The 17601-nt window shown below is 37.2% G+C and overlaps 1 protein-coding gene across 2 annotated transcripts in view; it reads right to left on the bottom strand.

Moving 5' to 3' along the window:
* BASP1 (brain abundant membrane attached signal protein 1) overlaps window positions 1-17393 on the bottom strand; it is a 76891-nt gene extending 59498 nt beyond the window's left edge. Inside the window, exon 1 of one of the 2 annotated variants that reach the window (XM_081952659.1) lies at window positions 17126-17393. The gene's annotated coding sequence lies outside the window, so the exon portion shown is untranslated. Of the gene's footprint in view, window positions 1-17000; window positions 17022-17125 lie in introns of those variants that run through there. The other variant, XM_081952660.1, reaches the window with a different exon arrangement.
* Window positions 17394-17601: the final 208 nt, after the last annotated feature.

Genomic DNA, 17601 nt, shown 5'->3' with positions numbered 1-17601 from the left:
ATAATAAGACAATCTGGGGAAAATGACTTCCGGTTCCTGACGGCGACAGACGTGTTGTCCGCCGCTCGTTTCCCCGGCTGGCTCCGTAAGGAGCACAGGGGGCCCTGAAGGGTTCTTTGCTGAAGGGCGGCTTGCAGCTAGAAAGTCACTTGCCTAAAATACTTTAATTTGCATTCCTGCACTCAGCAAAAGGTTGGGCTTGATGCCAAAATGACTCTTTCCAACCTTATGATTTCATGGAACGTCAATCCCCAGAATTCCTCACCAACTTGGCCTTCAGCTTTCCATTATACTGGATGGGTGCCATTTTTGTAGATGACTGCCCTGTTCCATTACTGTAGATTATATATAAAGAATCAGTTGTCAACATAATTACATCTAAATTACTGATTGACAGAGGTAGTCATCAATTAATGATGGACGACTATCACTAAATGATGTGGTCATAAAATGCAATGTCAGTTGTCACGCCACTTAGCAATGGCAATTCCAGCAATTCTTGTTGCTACTATTAAGTGAATCTCATGACACTTAAGCAAGGATATCACCTCACCACTGCATGCAATTTCCTCATTGACTTCCTGTATTGGAAGAAGGCTGTGAACAAAGAAATTATCAGCATGGGACATTGTAATGGCCAGAACTTCAAGGACCAGTTGTAAGTTCCACTAAGTGCCATTACAAGTTCAAATGGTCACAAAACAAGTGGTTGTTACTAAAGACCACATGCCTTTGAAACTACAATGGGAAACAAACACTTGATTCCATCTTGGCTGTTGCACAGGATCTCCTTAGAACATGGGTGTCAAGCTCGCCACGTCACATTGCTGTCATGTGATATTTCAGGACATTTTTCCCCTTCGCAGAGCTGGGGTGGGCATGGCCTGTGCATGATGCATCCAGTCTGCAGGCTGCCAGTTTGACACCTCTGCCTTAGAATAAGAGGACAAGATAGCTGAAGTGAAACAGATGAAACCTTTCAAGAAGATACCCCCAAATATTCATTTTATATCAGTTCATTATGATTTCCTTCAAAAAAAATCCCAGGTAAAAATGTTTCATAAAGCCCACTATTTCCACAATTCTTTGAACTGAAAAATTAGTATTAAAACAATACAAGCTGGTCAGAAAAAAAAGGATTTGGAGCAAATGTAATAGTGCAGAGACTTGAACAGGTAATTTAACAGAAGCATTATAGATTGCATAAAGATTGAGGAGTGTCAACAAAGAAGAGACTGGCAAAACAATAACGACAAAAAAGGCATCAAGTCTTGAGCAGGAAATTTAGCAACTCCAGAGAAAGCAAAGGGGAAGACTTTTTTGAGAAGTTGAAACAGAAGCAGAAGCAGCAGAGCAAAACTTGTTAAGGGCCACAGTGCTTGGAGTAGAAAGGGAGGAACTGCATATAGTATACCATCAAAGATTTGAAGAAAGAGGAAGAAAAGAGGAAGTTGACCACAAGATTAAATTAAAGTGAAATGGTTCCTGATCACTAGGCTCACTTTGGGAAACAAGGCACCCCCCCCCCAAAAAAAAAAACCCAATGGAAAAGAAAAGTTAAAAATGGTGTAATGAACTGGAAAATCACTTACCCTAGACTGAATTATTTTGACTGCCAATGGAGCCAGGATAAATATAGCTGTTAAGGACAGGGCTTTAATATAATTATGATGTGAAGACATAATGTCAAAAATAAGCTAAGGGGGCTTAAGTTAATTATAGAAGTCAAGCAGTTTAAGACTTCTTAATAGATAGGGTCTTCTTAGTGTAATATAGAAGCTAAGCTCTGGAACAGGGACAAGTCATTAAAATGGATCTCCATCAAATTTTATTTCTTAGATTAAAATTTATTATTCCAGTTCTACTTGAGTAATTACAAATGAGATTAATTCCCTCACTATTTTTGTTGTACCTGTCAAGGATATCCCATATATCCTCTTACATTTAATTTACTTTGGTTTGTTTTATTACAAAATTATGTGGTACTCAAATTACCATATATAGATGGCAGGAGCTGTTATTATATATGGATGGTATCTACAATATGTCTAAAAACTGTCAAAGATCTATGGCAATATAGTCAATATTCTAGATATAAAATAAACTGAAATAGATCAATATTTTGCCAGGAAGCAATAAAGTTTCTATGGAAATATATAAGAATGGTTTTTGTCTTTTGTTCACATTCTATTAACATACTTGCACCTAGGAAAATATCCTATTTGGTTAATATGAATTATTAACCAAATAATTTAGCATAGATTAATGGAGATATTCATAGGTTTATAGGGGAAAATATTGTGAAAATGAATATTAATTCCAAGATATATTCCAGTTCCAATATATATTCCAAGAAGAATGTCTATATTAATTCTAATTCTAATTAGATGTTTTAAACGTCAGTAATTAGATGTTTAAACAATGTTCAAGCTCCAAGATTTTCCTTTTCAGGGTGACATTTTAATATGAAAATGGCTTTTTTAATTTTATGATTTTTAATATTTGGGCATATTTTGTTTATATTGCATTAAAGTGTAATGTAAATGACATTGATTATATACCACTATGAGTCCAACTGCAAGAGAATTCTGGGACCTGAAGTCTACACATATGAAAGATGAAAACACTTTCAAAAATATATTTCAAATATCAAGACCAATCTTATTGCTTGGTCCTAAATATAGTGGAAACTCCATTATATTTCCTGCAATGAGTTGAAATGTACTGATTTAAATGATAATTGGTTCGAAATTAACAATTGATCAATGTTCTAATGAGAAACTGACCCTTTTGAATAATCCTTATTTAAAATCAGCCAAATTTACTACACTGATTGAAGTTCTTAGAAGAAAGTTAAGATCTGAAAATCTTAAAATTACATAACAAATATTGGAATTTATCTGTTTATTAAGAACTTGATCATTCCCAAAAAGATCAGCAGTTCCTGGAAAGACCCTTTTGTATCAGATACCAAAAGTTGATTTTTATGAAACGTAACAACTCTCACTGTTTGGAATTGCACTTTATTGGTGTAAAGAAGACAGCAGACTATGTTTCTCTGTGGTCAAGATTCAATTTGCTCCTACAAAGTGAGCTGTAGTAATTCTTAGTTGTTACCTTTTTGCAGCTTTTTTGTTAATTTGTTTTGTAGTTTTATCTTGTTTTGTTCTAGTGTATTTGGATTCACATTTTTTTTCATTTTGTAGTTATATTAAAGCAATAAAACATGTTTAGAAACAAGACAATAAGAGTTATGAAGCCTGAAGTTCCTAATTAAAATGTCATGGTGGCTATGGATTTACTAGATAAAGTCAGGATAAGCTAATTTCTCTGATCCTTGTTTCAAGGGTTGGTGTCTTTTGTTTATTTGGCACTCAACATAGAAGCATGGCAGATGAGATACCAAATGTTCTACTGTGACATGAAAGAAGCATCCTTCTTTCAACTACGTTGACACTACACGTTGTTCTCTTCAAAAATAGGCTTCATCTGAAGAGACTTTACAGCACTTAGCTTAAACCCACAATCCACACCCATCAAATTGCCTTGTACATTTGGTCAGCACTCCCCACCCCCACCCCAATCCTGGCTCATTACCAAAATCTGTTTTGCTTTTAGACATCAGGAGAGACTTAAGAATTGGGGAAAGTGGAATGGAATGAAAATGCCCTATGGTTTCAGTGTATTTATATAACCATGTTTTTTTGCATGAAAGCCTGGGAAAACCTATAGTGCATATACACATACTGAGAATTTATATGTAGTTTAGTCAAGAGGGCAGCAGAGGAATCTGGCACCTAAGAAAGAAAAAAACATTGCGGAGAATATTTCTCCCTTGTTTCCAGATCTTCTGGTTCTTAAAACAGGTAAACAAAGAAAAACAGGCAAATGGTCCCATAAGCACCAAATATTTCTGGCAGAACATTGTTGCATGGCATGGCATTATCCAAGGTCACAACATCCTGTGTGTGTGTGAGAGAGAGAGAGAGAGAGACAGACAGACAGACAGAGTTTTAGTGGTGTTCATAAAATTGTGTATAAGCATTCACCTGACAATTCATCATACCTGTTTACCTATTTTCAACACAGAACCATTGTAGAAGGGATCCCGTTGAATGTAAAAGGACCCATTGCTGCTTCTCTTTCTGTCTTACCGCTTTCTCTTTGCATTCCACCATATTAGGGATTTCCTCCCAAAGCAATTTGTGACAACAGCAATGCTGTCAATCTTCAAATGAATTAAGCCCATAGATATACAGTGATTGTCTTAATTTGCATGCTTATTCTTTTTTCTACACAACTTTTGTAAATAAAAAGTTTAGATTTCTTACACCACCACACCTCCCAGCCTGTAAAGGCCACCAACTAGGTTCTTACCTATTAGGTTTCCCTGGGAACAATGCAGCCTTCATTGCCATTTTTTTCCTCTTTTTCTTATACCCACAAGCTGTACAGGTAGTCCTCAACTTATGATCACAATTGAACCCCAAATTTATGTTGTTAAGTGAGACACTTGTTAAGTGAGTTTTGCAACCTTTCTTGCCATAGTTGTTAAGTGAATCTGGCTTCCCATTGACTTTGCTTGTCAGAAGGTTGAAAAAGATGATCATACTGCAACTATCATAAATATGGGTCAGTTACCAAGCATCTGAATTTTGATCATATGACCATGGGGATGTTGCAATGGTCATAAGTGTGAAAAAACAGTCACAAGCCACTTCTTTCAGTGTTGCTGTAACGTTGAATGGTTACTAAATAAACTGTTTCTGAGGATTATTTGTATTTCCTACCTCTTAGCATGCATCTCAGACTCTAAATAACGATCAATAAGTTAATCAGGCAAAAAAAAAAAGCTTAAAGTACTAAAGCGGCAGAAACATCTTCCTTAGAATTAAAAGAAACAAATTAAACAAGGCTGCCTTTCAGCAAGGAACAGCAGCTGGTTCTGGGCTTGGAAGCTAAGCAGGGTTAGGCTTGGATAGGAGATCTCAGTGAATATTATTAGAGTTATAGTAGAAATTACATTCTGGAAGAAAACAGTAGCAAACTATTTCCAAGAAAATCATATGGACATATGATTGTAAAGTCACCAGGTGTCATCCTTGATTTACATAAGTAATGCTATATTATTTTTATTTGGTAGACACTCACTTTGGCAGACACTTCTACTTGCTCAGTAAAAGCAAACAATAACATTACAACACTAAAACAATAATTTTACAAATGTTTCTCTTCCAGTTCTATTATTATTTAACTATTACTGGAAATTACTTTTGGAAAGGATGTATAGGAAGAAATGTTAGTGGCCTATACCTAGCATCCAAGTAGAGTTATTAAAGATTCACTGAACCTCTCCCGAGAGTAATGAGCATCTTGCCCTTGCTGCCCAATGTCAAAAGTTCATCTGTAAAATATAACATTTCCAGAGTAGCCAGGAATGACATTTGTACTCTTAGTTCCAGTCTCTCTTGCAGCATTGCTGTTTCTGCCACCAGTGCTATCAGTTATTTTTTTTTATTGATTTATCATTTGTGCCTGAGGAGATGCATTATGTAAGATGAGGCTCAATGGAGAGCATTTAGCTCAGTGCCTGTGCAGAGTTAAAGAAGAGGTGTGTAAAACCAATAGGTGGTTCTGAGCAGGACATCTAAGTATGGATCCACAAAATGCTTTGAGCAGAAACTTATTCCAAAGTGGCTATTGAACATACTGTGCACACACTACTGGACCTTTGTAATTTATGATTGAGTTAATCTGGTAATTTCATTTCCAATTTAGCCAGCACAGCCACAGCGATAAATGATGATCCGATCGCTATCAGCTCAGACTGGATATGCGGAGTGAAATTCTACAGTACAGCAGGAATTAATTAGCAAGGTCAGGATTGAAAAGGTTGTGGGCTCGATTTTGCTACTCCCTTTGCACAAACTAGAAAAGACAGTTTACCTGACAGGTAAGTTATCAGTAATGCATTTCATTTTTTTGTTAGAGGGAAATGTTGACTTCAGGCTGCATGTGGGCTTTAGGTGCTACTTTCCTTTATAGCCTTGTAGACTCCTTAAATGAAGCAAGTAAATGCAAATAAACATAAATAGATACAGGTGAGTGGGTGTGTTACATATTCTGCTTCACCAAAAACTGTGGTTAGTACTACTGAAATTGTAAGATGTAAATATAAAGATTATTACCTAGCACTATGTGGAATGTCTTGGGTCAGTCTACTAAGCTTTGGTAAGTTTGTGTTTACACTCTGTATGGTTTGGTGTTTTTTTTTGGTAAGTTTGACACCTAGTTTTAAAAGTATTTAAAATTGCAAAGGTTTCTGGGTTGATTTGATCAATTTATTAACTTTGGTGTGCATGTGCTCGCATTCCATGTTACGTGCAGGTGCTTTGTTGATTTTGGTCTTAGTGTTTGTTAGTGTGTGTAGAATAGTCATAGTAATGCTGTTTATTTGTGTAAAAGTAAATAGCTGCAGACAAGTCCAGTGCATATTAACATAGCAGATGTTTTTTATTAGGCCTCTACTGAGAGCAGACTGACCCCAAAAGAAAAACAAAGCAAAATTCTAAAATCCTGCTGTGTCAACTTGTCCTAAATGAGTCAGGGTGGGAACCCATTCTGGCTTCTTTCTGCCATTCAACCTGCAACAAAAAAAAAATGGCTAAGGGGATGATTACCTATTTTTATGGTCCTATGGTGAAGAAAGGCTTATTCTCATTGTTTTGTATGGCTACAAAACCCAGGAAAAAAATACTCAGAAAAACAGCATGTTACTTTGTTTCAAAGTTGAAACATTGGAATATGGCCAAATTGGGATTTTTCATAGAAAAAAATTAAACGGAGCTAGATTTCCAAGATTTCTAATCTCATCGCATCCTTACTTCAAACCCAAAGCCAATTCAGATTATTTGAAACTGGAGCATTTCAAGCTTGGCACAATGAAAAATGTTAGCTGGTGGAACTACTTAGCAACAGCTAAAACTAACATTCTCTGAAATTAATAACTCTTACGTGAATAGATACTACATTTGTATTTTAGAGGGGATTGGATTCAATAATATTGAAGGAGCAATTTATTGCAAGTCACAGCTTGGCATGCTGTCAAATTAAATACTACAGTCTTCAAACTATCTTTGATGGGTTGGCACAGTATATGAGGAAGTGGTGGGTTGCAGGTGGTATACTTACCGGTGCCTGCTGGGAGCACCAGGTACTGTTCTGGTAGGGTGCTCCGGAGGGCACACCCACCCGCCCGCTCTCCTTATCAGTATTTGAGCTGTTCGGGGCTTCCGTGCACCTGCATGGACCATACGGCGCCTGCGCAATGCTCCGCCCAGCAGCTGGAGCATTGCAGAGACATCATGGCGCGTAACAGGTGGTAAGTACGCATGTTTGCGCTGCACATGTATGCGTGCATTCATGTGGTGGACGCCTGGCCCTGTTGCACCGTACCGGTTGCAACGGGATCCAGAACCCACCACTGATGAGGCTACTATGGCTTAGTCATCAAATCAATGGTTAAAAATGGTATAGCATGTTTATCATTTAAATGGGCTCTGTTCAGCAAGTTTCTCCCCCCACTTTCCTCTCTTTTATGCCTTAGCTCAGTACTATCTGTGGTCCATGTCTCTGAATTAGAGACCTCTCTCAACAAAATTTAGAAGAAATCAAAATCAAGGAGTTGTCAGTTTGCCTGAAGCAAAAGATAACAGGAAAAGCAAAACTGGGGAATCTAGGAATTACAGTAAACATCATTTGCTCTGCTGGAGGGTCAAAAGAAACATTATGAAAAGTCTTTAAATGTTTATTAAAAAGAAAAAAAGGATATTTGCAGTATTTCTAATGAATGCTAATTAAGGAAATGTTATGAGTCTTTATATTAAAAAAATAATATCATGTTATGACTTGCTTCTGCAATTTCTTTCCTTCCCAATTTTTAATTTTCTCTAGGGTGCATTTTTAAATGATTATGGGAATTTGCACCATTATATAGGAGCATAAGCCATATGTCCAGAGATTCGCAACAGCCCTCCTACTTCTTTCATTTGCTATGATGGTGAAAAATAACTGAGACTAGCGAGTTAATTTTTGTAGTCTTCTAGCAAGGACAGCTAAAACTTAGGTCCCATTTGGGTTACATACTTATGTGGGTGGAGACGCTTAATTGTATGAATTGTATAAAGTTTCCACTCAAGAAATTAGAAAATCTTTGAGAATATGAGTCTGCATAATGATTACCAGAAGGAAGCAAATCCTTGTGGAATGTTCTCCCATCATAAAGGTATCTATGCAAACTGTTGAGACACCAACTGGGGAAGTGCTCATTTCCTCAGTCCTCTGCACCTAAATTGTTGCTTAGGGACCTGAAAAATGCTACTGATCTTTCATTTTCCACTTGGTTTCACAAATATAGCAAAGTGGGCTTAATCATCAGGCAATGTAAGGTTATTTCAAACAGCAGAGTTGAGCTATCATAAAAGGGAAACAATGAGTAGGTGACAGACCTCTAAGAATCAGCATATGTTTTACATGAAAAGTGGGAAACAGTCATTAGGCAACGCTTCTAAATCTCATGTATGCTAAGCCACTTTATCTTTTTTTTTTTTTTGCATTGTTTTCTCCACTGTTCCATCACTATTATGTGGTTGGTTATTTCATCTTTCTTTTGTTAAAATGTCATCTTTTTCCTTTTCCAGTTTTGATTTTTCTTCTCATTCACCCTTACCAAATCAGAAAAAGGAAAATAATAAAATGATTGGAGGGAGGGAGGGAGAGAAGGAGGGCGGGAGGAGGAACATGAAAGACTGTTTTTATTATTTATTAAATTTATGTGCTACCAATCTCACCAATAATTATATTTTCTTAGAAGTTAAACAAATCTCAAAATGTTTTAATAAACAATATAACAACAAATAAATAGCATTGAATTATCAGTTGTAATAAGAGCCATGGTGGCGCAGTGGTTAGAATGCGGTACTGCATTCTACTTCTGCTGCCTGCCAGCTGCCTGCAATTTGGCAGTTCAAATCTCACCAGGCTCAAGGTTGACTCAGCCTTTCATCCTTCAGAGGTTGATAAAATGAGGAGCCAGATTGTTGGAGGCAATATGCTGACTCTGTAAAGTGCTTAGAGAGGACTGTAAAGCACTGTGAAGCGGTATATAAGTCTAAGTGCTATTGCTATTGTATAACACTGCATTTTGCTGTAAGATGATTTTGAAAAATAGAATAGGAGAAATGCAACATATTCCCTGAATTGGATCAATTTTCCACTTTTGTATGTCTTTGAAGATTGAATAAAGCAAATATACTTTTCCTAAAAGGAAGATTTTTTTAAAAAAATGGCGAAACTACAAATGGAAAATTTGAACTGGGATAGTTTTCCCTTTTTTTTCTTTGCGTCATTCATTCTGCAAACCTACTCAGAGTAAGTTATTATTTTCAAATATTTTGAAACAATATATTTAGATGTAATAACTGTGTAGAAAAAAGAAAATGGTAGTATATATATGATATTAAGATACTACAGAAAGAAAAGATATTTTACAGTATCTTCCATTCTCCATAGGTGTTTTCTTTGGTACACAGCTTAATGCATGTACTGTCTATTATACAGCATATGGTTTCTATTTTCAAGTCTCTGATGCTTTTAGGAATTTGTACCTTGACTTCATTTACTGATGTTTAGCTGAAATATGAATTGATTGACAAGCAAAAGGCCAACCAGTTCACACCCTTCCGCCCATTCCCCACAAGTTATTTCCTGAATCAACTCAGCTATTTAATCTAAAACATTCATCCTTCAACCCACCAAAAGGGTTGGTGTTTGGGAGGAAGACATTTTCTCTAAGCTTGCCCTATTCTGCTTACTTACTTTCCCATAAAATGGAGATCAAAGTAGAAAAACTACTATTACTTAAGATGTTTCTATGTGTGGGGGAAGTATTGGTTTTTTTTTTAATTATCTGATATAGATAACCTGTTGAAGTAATAAGTTTTATCAGATGACAAGCAGTATTTTTCCTTAGTGGAGATATTATTTTACTCTTTTTCTGTTAGCCCCTTTTCCAATGCAATTTCTGTAGTCTCTAACTGTGGCCGATTTATTAATCTATATTGTCTGTGTGCGTGCGTGTGCGTGTACACATACATACATGCATGCATGCATGCATTCATACATGCATGAATATTCTAACTGTTGATTTATTAAACTATATTGTGTATGTACCCAGATACATACATAATACACATACATATATAGATTTTATACATATACAATCTATATCAGTAGGTTTCAATTTTTTCCATATACACGCATATACAAAAGGTGCTGTATAACAAAAAAAGTAATAGTTCACTAACCATACTACCTTTCTAAAGTAATGGTAGGCATGTTTCTGTGATCAACACTTTGTGACATTAGGGATAATAATTTCCAAAATGTTTAACTGCAGGCCAGGCTTAGCATTCATATTCCTCCTGTATATGATTGAGACAGCCTGCTATATACCAAGTAAGTAAGGCATTTGCAATCATACATATCTGGGAAGTTCTGATGAAGAGAAAGTTGAGTTTACTTGCCTGTTTATTAATCTAATCAACCAGCCTCAACCTTCATTGTCTGGATAAAAAAAGAAAGAAAAAAACCAATAGGAAAAATTCTCATTATTTCCAAAGCTTTTCATCAAGCATCTGGATGCTGCTTACAGAGCTCTGGCAATTCAGAAATGGTTGTTTTAAGGTCTTTGCTCTAGACTTTTATTTGAATGTCATTATAAACACATATTTCATCCCATATCCATATCAGACATATGACAGAACCATTCTTTTCATTTGGGAGCACACTGTGGATGACTGAACTGTTTCTGGGGGAAACAACTCAGTTTGATCATACAATTCTGCTATCTAAATGAGCTCATCATTACATCATTACACAGCTTTCAGCCATATCAGGTCCAGTCTGGCAACATCCTAATACATTAAAGTTAAGCTGCAAGGATCTCCAAATCTGCCAGTCAAATTAAGAACCAGACTGTATATTGTATCCGTGAAGACAAATCCACCAATCCTGTGCTATAGTGTCTGTTTGTTTACTGCATAGAAAAGTGTTATCATACTGCCAACTACAGCTCTTAATTTGAAGACTGGATACATGATCACATTGCTCTATGCAGTAAGATAGTTATAAATGTTACAGAATAGGACCAGACATTGCAGAATGTTGATTTGGACATTTTCTCCAGTGCATTCTGGCCCTGACATTATGTTTTCCTCTACAAACTGTGGTTGCTATATTATATGGAGTCCTTAGACTGACTTAAGATCATGGTACAGATTATGTAATGTAGAATTAAGGTGTAAGATACTTTTTTTTAACAAAGAAGCAAGAACTACACAGCCCTTTGAATTTGAAACAAAATTTGAATTTGAAACAAAAGGGTATACAGGTGTGCAAAATAGCACCTGTCTACAGCTCCTTAAACCAAATTCAGAGTTTCGCACAACCCTATCAATGACCAGAATTAAAAGTTAAAAGGGCCAATCACTTCTGAAATTTCAGATACATGAAGCCTGACCATAGTATCCAGCAATCAGACCAAAAAAAAAAAATTCAGCACCTGTTTAATCTGTTTAAAGTGTCATCTGATTGAAAAGTTGAACTGGAAAAAAAAATAAGGGGGAATGCCAATTCAGTCTATTACCTGTGTGGAAAGATTAAATAACTTTTTTCTGAAGAATGGGTGTGTCTATTGTAACAGAGTATGATAGAACAATGATGGCAGGGGGAAATGTAAAAAGGGGAATAAATGGTATATAATGGCAAACTGTGGTAGGATAGGTAAGTTCCAGTTTCTTAATTTTAAGACATATTTTCAGAATAGAATTCAGAGTAATGCTATTATACTTGATTACAGAGCTTGAAATATTGATCAAGAAGATATGTTTGTAAATTAAGTAACATAATGTTTGTATTTTCAGTAGGCACTCAATCTGAGGGAGATAATGTATTGCATCCTAAGAAATTACTTTTGGTTTGCATGTGTGTTTTTGCTAAAGATGAGACCAAAGCTAACTGAGGATGGAGGAAGGGCACATCATTTTGAAAATGGTTTCCTTTTAAGCTACATCACTTCCAGATATTTAATTCACTAATTAGGCCAAGACCTAGCAAAACAATAGTTGTGCAATACTTTAAGGATATCAGTTAATCAAGTCTCCCTAGCTAGTAATCAAGGGTAGTACTAGGCCATAATCATAGTGGTGATCTCCAGAAGAAACCTCAAATTCAATCTAATCCCATAAATTATATATCTTTCAACTGACAGACTTTCACTTGAGCTATACTATATTCTGCTTGTGGCATGTTATAAACTTCGAAATTTCAACCTGGTTTTTTTTTCTGGAATAAAGAGGGGCAAAGAAGAAGGAGGAAAAAGAGCGAGAGTGGAAACAGGAACCATAGAAATTCTGCTTCTTTTACATAAAATATGACCCACTTCACAGAATTTTGATTGTCTCACTTTCAAGGCACATCATTTGCACAAATCTTCTGGAAAACATATGAACTGGCATTTTAAAACAAAAAACAAAAGCCTCCATGAAAGATTACATTTTGCAAGTGATAACAGACAGAATTAAAGATGTACTACATAACAGACAAGTAATGAATCCAGTCAAACATATTTAAAAAGAAGTTCCTTTTTGTTTCTGAGAAGGAACTTACTGCCCAAATAGTCCTCTCGAGTACGTGCAATACTGAGAATTTGTTCCTTTAAACACAATGGTACTTTCTTCCAAGTAAAAACACATTATATCATACTTACCAGGAACTGTCTTCCAATGAAATCAGAAGATATTTCTAAGCAAACATGTTTAAAATTTAGGTTACTGGCTGATCATTAATGACAAAGCAGCTTCATCAGATCATTTAATCTTGTTAAAAATATGTCACATGGAAGCAACACCTACTAACTCTAACAAATGTACCTCTGGTTGCTGTATTACAAATATGAATGTCAATCATTTACTCAAGAGACTTTGCAAAAAAATAAAAAGAACTTAGGGTGTTAGAACAAAGTTTCATTTTATGTTGCAAATTTCAGCAAAGACTTCATCAACTTCTGCTTTTCTTATGAAAGATTGTTTTCTAAGTATAACTACACTTACATAGTATGTTTAGTTAGTCAGCAACAATGACAGGAAAATAAAACACACATTAGAAAATATGTTTGATTTGCAGTTTTCTAGGACAGCTTGAAACTTATTTTTTCCCCTTACCATCTATTTATAACATACGTTTGAAGGGATAAAGAGAGCAGATGAGACTATAAATATTATCTCAAACAGATCTTAAGCAATGTTAGATCACTTGAGCAAGATCTTAAGAGTAATTCAGTTAAGACGTTTTTCTCAGTTGCAGAGCAGCAATGCTGCATGTGATAGATTTCCTCAACAGTGAGTTTACTAACAAATTTCCTGAATTACTCAATCAGATGGTTTAACAACTTACCACACACCAAAGCACAGGAGGGGAAAAGAAGTGTGAGTGTAGGCTGCAAAAATCTGGATCACCATTAGAGGGCAACAAAGAAATACAGAAAAGCTTTTGGAGTTGTTTGCCATAAGTATTATTTCCGGGTAGAAAATAGCCCTTGGGATATATAGTACATAAAATAAAACTATACAAATTACAATTGGAGTATTTATTCTATAATTGGGAAATACTCAGTAATAAACAGATCCTTTAATAGAAAGCCTTATATAATAAAAAACCTTATTCTCCTTCCAAATTTCTAGTTTCTGTTTTCTCTTCTCATATCTAAACCAAAGCTGCTACTTTTAATAGCCCCACTTCCATGCCTCCATGTGGTTGTTTCTCAGAAAGTCTGTTCATTGGCCCAACTCTTGTCCTTAGACAAGAGTTAAACTGGGTTAATTTATTATGGCAAAATTATATATCTTTCTGCTTTGTGGCTTTTTTGTAATTAAATGAATGCTGAACAACAGATTGAGACAATTGCTGTAGTTATTACAATGTTAACAACCAATAATCCCAATTTATATCTTGTTTTATTTGACAATTGAATACTTCCAATTGTGGCTTTTCAAATTTGTTGAAAAACTTGCCCTTCTTTGGTAAAATATCCTCCTCACCCAGGCTAAACCTGGGTGGTATTCTGTTTTGAGGCCTGTAGATGGAAGGAAGATACCCAATCAGCATTCAAGATAGTATTTAATTGGCTGAATTATTATTGTTTCACTAGATTGAAAGATAAGATAGGCAGATATACAGACAATACATACACTTGGGCCTACTATTGGTTATTCATTTTTAATGTAGCAGTTTTTGATAAGACAAATCTCTCAGTAGATTGGTATCTGAGAGAAGCTTGACAATTTAAGTGATTTCCTCTATTATAAATATCCCAGACAACCAACATCTTCTGAGATGAGTTTGACCATTTGCATCAACCACCCACATAATAAGAAACATACATCCATATTAAAAATAAGGGACAATTACAATCTTAAAGCTCTACTTGACAAATGTAGAATTTTTCAGTTCTCTTAAATTGCTGAATCTAAACAAATGTTAATTGCACACACCTTACTGGTTAGACTTTATCAATTGGAAAAAAAAGAATTTGTTCACTTCCTGAATCTGCTATAATAGCAACATTGTCAGTAAAGTGTGTTGATGCAGTCACTAAGCTTCACTAAAATAAAGCCAGTTATCTTTATGTCTCTAACAAGTAGCCAGCTTTTGCTACATGTTAATACAGAGGAGTGGGGAAATGATGGTGTTCATGCTCTCAATAAACAACTGAGGAAAACAAGAGAAGCAATAAATGGAGTTTCAGGAGACAGACTAAAAAGGTGGGAGTCTGAATACCTTCATCCATTTCTGTCCTCACAGGAAACCATTACAGAAAAGAAAGCATCCCGCTAAGGTGGAAAAATGTGAATAACGGTGGCAGCTTGAGTGTCTGCTATGGCAACAGTTTCTTTTAAGTATCATGAAATGTGGAATTTAATTGCATTACACACACTGACATTCCCTAATTGTCATCTTCCAAAGGATCAGCCTAATTAGTGCATTTCAACTACCCTTCTAATGTTTGCAGACAAGATGGCCAGCTTAGCAGATACTAGTTGAAGAGTAGAAAAACGCAATGAAATGGTTGCCCCAGTTCTCAGCAGTTGCTTGAGAGCCATTTTGCAAGACAGGAGAGTGAGAGGAGAAAAAACCACAGCCTACACCCACCATTTTCATTTATTTATCTTGATTTTTCATTAATTTAAGTGGTAGGGAAGGTATCTTTTTTCCTGCCATAAAAGTAAAACTATTGAGTCATAATATCACACTAATGACAATTTTACCCATTCTACCACGAACAAGGATTTTCCTCTTTAATAATAGCCATAATTTCATCCATGTGGGATTGTATATGCTGAGACTTTTAAACACTAGATTTAAAGCCAATACAATCTTTTCAAATGCAATTATTATTTAAGTGGGGTCTGTTGATTGATGGCTTTCCTAAAATGCTGTCCTACAGATCCTGAGTGATTACTCTCTCAAGATGCCAGTCTTTGTTCCAATAATTCTGATATGAGCCTGTCTAAGGATGGAACGACTGGTCTCATCTCTCTTCCACACCCTGCTTTCCTACGCATGCGCCACGCGAAGACAAAGGAATAGGTAATTACAGAAGACTTTCATTCATTTCCCCTGCAGTACTGCAAAAGAGAACCCAAATTGGAGGGTTTTCTCACCTATGTACATGATGTGGCAAAAATTCTATGCAAGTATGCACACCACTGATGGCTCCTTTAAAAAGCCATCCTTTAATTAAACAGGTGGCCTGGTTTAACGTTTCCAGGGTTACAATTTAAATGCACATCCTAAAAAGGCAGTCCGCAAGGGTGGAGAAGGAAGGAAATCGCCAGGATTTAGGATTTGCAAGATACACAGATTTGCTTGGGGGGTGGGTGGAGGAAGGGTCTTTCCTATGAATATTCATGGGGCGCGGAGCATCTGTGCAGTAATTCTGATCTTAATAAAGATGGATCGCCGGTTTTTAAAAGCTCTTGTCTTGCAGCTTTTGTATTAACATGGGTGGGGGATTAAAACTGTGGCAGCGCCTTTCTTTTTTTAAAATCACATCCGTGAGTGACTAACAAAACCATAAGCTCTTTTCTTCAGGGTCGTCAAAGCAAAGGGGATTTTTTTTTGGGGGGGGGGGGAGAAAGAAAACCAAATCAACACATGCCCGAATGGTTAAAATTGGCAGATGTCCATTTACAAAGGAAGTATTATTACCTCCCTCCTCTCCACCCCGCCACGCCGCCCATCAGTTCTTCGGTAAAGAATCTGCACAGTTACTTTGTTAACGTTTGATCACCGGGCACTCCCAAAATGTTTGGAGTTTTCTACAAAGCGTTCCACAGGTAATACTGTGAAAAGCCTCTTCGGAGGCTCCAGCTCCGAGAATCGTTCGCAGCGTTCTCTCTATAAGCGCTCCCTGCCTTCCGTCCCTCCCTCCTTCTATCCCCCCCAGCCAAATCTTCTGCAGGGTCTTAGCCGGGATGAATGTCACCCCACCCCACCCCACCCCTCCCGCGCGCGTTCTTCGAAACGAGCCTTTCTCCTGCAAGGCGAGTGAATGGCTTTCTAAAAAGCTTCCTTTAAAAGCCCCTCCGCCCCGATCTTCCCACGCATGTTCTCCATCAGGCGACCATCCCGCGGATGTTTCGTGCATAGCAGAGATTTCATTTCTCTACATCTTACTGCTCGTATCGCAAAAAAAAAAAAAAAACAACCCCACCGCGATCGTTCTCTTTCGTAGTAGTAAAAACCAGGCATGTGCGCTCCATAAGGCGACTCCCAAGAATGGCATCCATTCCTTCCCCTATAGCGTAGTTTTACCCCCATTAAGACACATTCTTTAATCTCATGCATACAGGCGAACATACACACCCTTCATGCATGTATACCTGCCCGAAATCGTTTCGAGAGAAGCGTGCAAACCCGACCGCCCTGGAGGAAAGAATCAAATCAATTGGCCAGCGTGGAAAAATCAAGCGCTCAGATGGCGACGAAGAGGCACGGAAAGCCTTACCTTCTTTTCCGCGGCTCCTCTGTCCCCTTTTGTGCGTATTGGGGTGGATGGGTGGGTTGCTCACAAAGAGAGAGAGAGAGAGAGAGAGGCCCGGCTAAGCCCCGCGCCCACTGACTGAGACGCCGGAGATCTCCCTCGCTCGGTTGCTGGGAGTGGAGTGGCTGGAGCTGGCTGATTGGAGCAACGCCGGCGCCGCCGCTACTGCCTCTGCATTTCGCTCTCCCGCCCGCTTCTCTCTGTGACAGTCTGTGTGGGCAGTTCAAAAGCCACACATGCACGCGCGCGCACACCACACACTCCCTCTCTCACTTCCCCCCACCCTCGGTTTACTGAGGGTTTTTTCTCCCCTTCCTCTTTTTTTTTTAAAAAAAATTCTCCCTCCCCCGCTCCACGCGAGCTCGCTCGGGTTCGCCCTTAGGGGGCGTCCTGAGCCCAGGTTTTTATATATATATAAAAGAGGAGACGTGATTTGGAAG

This window comes from Natrix helvetica, assembly GCF_964273705.1.
Source record: "Natrix helvetica genome assembly, chromosome: 4".
Classification (NCBI taxonomy): Eukaryota; Metazoa; Chordata; class Lepidosauria; order Squamata; family Natricidae; genus Natrix; species Natrix helvetica.
The sequence above is the reverse complement of the archived record's forward strand: the minus strand, read 5'-3'. Positions and strand labels throughout refer to the sequence as shown.